Here is a 3,701-nt window from a genome sequence, read left to right as displayed (position 1 = left end):
CTTGGTGTTCATTTGTTTAAGTTCTTTATATGTTTTGGAAATCAGCCCCTTAAAGATTTTTTAAGGACCCAGGAGAGATCTTTTTTCCCCCAAGTTTAGGACTTTTAATTTGTCTCATAGCTCTGAAGCAAAATCATGAAAAAACATTCTGCTTTCCTTTGTACCTCAATACACACACACACACACACACACACACACACACACACACAACTGTAGCGAGGGGGAATGATTTTGTACACTGGGAAAAAACAATATAAATTCAAAACTTACAGATAAGAGTTAGCTCTATCACTCATCTCTTTAAAACTCCAGTCAAAACCAACTTCCTAGGAAGCCTCATCGACCTTCAAAACCTCTCTGGCCTCTGCCACCAAATCCATCTTTGCCTCCTCTGCCGCCACCTCCCTCAACCCCGGAAGCCACCTTCACGCTTAGGCTTGGCCCAGTCCAAAGTAACTTTGTTTTCACCAATTTCACCGTCTTCCCTGGCCTCCTTGGCGACTTTGGCACCTTCCTCACTGTTGAAGTCTACAAAATCAAACCCTTTGGAAGAGCTCCTCTCCCTGTCAATGACCCTCCTTGCCCATCAAATGACTCCTTCAATGTCTCCTCTGTAGTGTCCTCAGACAAACCTTTGACAGAGTTTTGGATGGATGGCTTTTTGCATTAGGCGATCCCCTGGGTCCTTGCAATTCCAGCCTGCTTATTCCGCCCTTCAATTTCTCTTTTATTACAGAAATTTAAAGCTTCTTTAGCATCTTCAAATGAAGCAAATTCTATAAATGCAAAACCCTTTAGATTTGTCATTTTGGTTCTGGGGACTTTGATAAAAATTGCCTCCTCAAATACTTGCTGAAGAATTTTTTCTTTTGCACTGTAGGAAAGGTTGCTTAAAACCAGAGGTTTTGATTCACCACTTCAAGTGCTATTCTTTTCACCTCTGTGGTCTTGACTTTGACCCTTCTCTCCAGTATAGCACAGGGAAATGAATCGCCCATGTATTTCTGTTCTTTGCTTTTCTTCCAAGGTTTTTTCTGCATCGGCTTCTGTCTTAAATTCGATATAAGCCATCCCTTTCCTCTTTCCATCCTTGTTGACTAATCTGAGCTCGATAGCATCTTCAAACACTTCTTTTAATTAGTCCTAGGTAACTTCATAAGGCAGATTTTTAGCCAAAAGTGTTCTTGCATCTTGATCTTTTTACTGTTTTTTCCCTTTGGTTTTCTAGTTTCATTTCATTGCCAAAGACTTTTAAACCAGTGAGTCCTAAGGCTTTTTCTAGGTCTTAAGCAGATTCAAAATCCATATAGTCAAACTTCCTAAGACACACCAATTCTGACATCCACAACAACAAGGCCATTTTTTAACAAAACGTCGCTGATACCCATTTTTAATTCAGGAACAGATTTACTGAAGTTCAGGTTTCCAACAGAGATTGAAAGCTGTAGTTGGTTCTGTGGCTTCTACTTTCTGTTTCTTGGCCTCAGGAGCAGCTTTCTGTTTGGCCATTTCCTTATTTCCCAGGTGCTTCTTTGATAGGCTCTTTCTCCTCCTCCTCTTAATCCTCCACCTCATCATCTTTCTCATCCTCATCCTCCTCTTCATTATCATCTTCTTCATCTTCATCCTCAGCTGTGCTTTGAGCCTTCATGGGAACAGCTTTTACAGGAGCTTTCTTGCCTTTGGCTGGTGCAATCTCCATAGATTCTTCTTCAGAGTCATATTCATCATCATCCTCACCTTCATCATCTTCTTCCTCATCTTCATCATAATCCTCATTTTTGTCATAATCTTCATCATCCAAGGTAAGAGTGGCAGCAGTAGCTTTCATCACTCCTGGCTCAAATTCATGCTCATCTTCCTCCTCCTCCTCCTCCTCTTCATTGTCATCATCATCTTCCTCATCACTATCTTCCTTCTTGGCATTCTTGCCGTTCTTTGCTCCCTTGACTGGGATGACTGCTTTCTTCTTACCCCGGATTGCTACCAATGCTTTGCCTGGTGTGCCTCCCTTCTTGCCAGGTATGGCTAATGCTTTGGCTGCCTTTTTGCCAGGAGTAACAACTGCTTTCTTGCCTGGTGTGGCAACTGCAATCTTTTTTGTTGGGGACAACATCACCTTCTTTCCTGGTAGACTTTTTGCCTTTTTTCTTCTCCACTGCTTTCATCTTCTTCATCTGGCATTTCCTTATCTTCATTATCTTCTTCTATCTCCTTTGGAGAAGGAGCCATTTTCTTGGAGCCACCTTGATTTTTACCAGCCTTTGCTAACTTCACCATGACGGTGGCTTATGACAGTAGCATGTGTGACAGGTGAGTGGCGCAGATGTGCCCAGAGGAACCAAACGGCATCGATGGCAGCGGCTGGTACTGAAGAATCAGAGTTAGTAGGTTTCACTACCAGCTAGAGCTCAAGACTCCCCAGGAGATTTCTTGTCACATGAATTTCCTTCCAGAGCACAGGAAACTCCTCAGATTGACCATCTGACCTTTGCATGGTCTCTAGATCATACTATAGCCCATGGCTGGCTCTACCTAAAGAACATGGACTCAAAAAGCTGTTCACCATCACCTAGTTCCTTCCATATTGTCAACCCCAAATCTAACATTTTAGATTATGCTTTTTTTCCAATTTTACACTCATTCTTTCTATGTACGTATGTATTTACTTATGCTAGGCACGATATTTGATTAATAAGGAAATAAACAGCTGAGTTCAAATTCAAATATTTGTTTTAATATTACTCTGGTTAAAATTTTTAGTATTACAACTCTGTCATGTTCAAATTCATATACTGACAAAGTAATAATCCTTGGTCCTAACTACCTGGGGATATTTCTGTCTTTATATGGTCCCATCTTTATCCAGCTATATAGCAGCAGCTTCCATGCTGGTACTCCACAACTCCAGTCTCTTAGTATTCACACCCTTGTGTAATCCCCACCCCAAGAGTGTGTGTGGATTTATTTAGTCATTTCTAACTAAATATAGCAGCAGCAATAGGATGTCACTTCAGAGATTGGGTTATTAAAAAGACTGTGACCTCCATCTTAGGCACTCACTCTTTTTCCCACTTAGACCACTTGGTCAGGGGGAAGCCAAGTGTCCTGGTGTAAGACTGCCCTGTGGAGAGGCCCCTGTGAGTGAGCTTGGAAGCAAATTCTTCAGTCTCATTTGAGCCTTCAGATGACTGCAGCCTTGGCCAAGAGCTTGACTGCCACCTTGTGAGAGACCCTGAGCAAGAGGCACCGCTGCTAAACTGTTCCCAGATTTCTGAGCCTCAGAAACTATAAGATAATAAATTATTGTTATTTTAAGCAACTAAGTTTGGGGGGTAATTTGTTAGTCAGCAATAGATAACTAATACAAACTACAATTATTAAAGTCACAATTTAAATAAATTGATGTGATACCTAATACATTCTTTAAAATGCAGTAAATCTGTTGTCCAGAGAAACAATAGAGTAGATGCCTAATAATGCTGATTGTGTGACAGATGATTGAAATCTCATTGTAGTAATTCAATCCATAAAATGATCATTACATTTTAAAAATAATGAAAACCTTGGAATGACTCATCAAAATATTAAATATTGTTCAGCATAGCAGGTTTTGCATATTTTTATATTATATGTGTGAAAATCCTTTTATAATACTTATGTAGCAAACATCTCTGTATTTGCATAAATAGAATCACTAA

At 40.3% G+C, this 3,701-nt stretch overlaps 1 pseudogene; it reads right to left on the bottom strand.

Annotated features, from left to right (window-relative positions):
• Nucleotides 1-312: 312 nt before the first annotated feature.
• On the bottom strand, nucleotides 313-2,280 carry LOC102754194 (annotated as a pseudogene).
• Between the last annotated feature and the right edge of the window lie 1,421 nt (nucleotides 2,281-3,701).

This window comes from Myotis davidii, unplaced genomic scaffold (assembly GCF_000327345.1).
Source record: "Myotis davidii unplaced genomic scaffold, ASM32734v1 scaffold185, whole genome shotgun sequence".
NCBI lineage: Eukaryota > Metazoa > Chordata > Mammalia > Chiroptera > Vespertilionidae > Myotis > Myotis davidii.
This window is presented reverse-complemented; position numbering and strand designations above follow the sequence as displayed.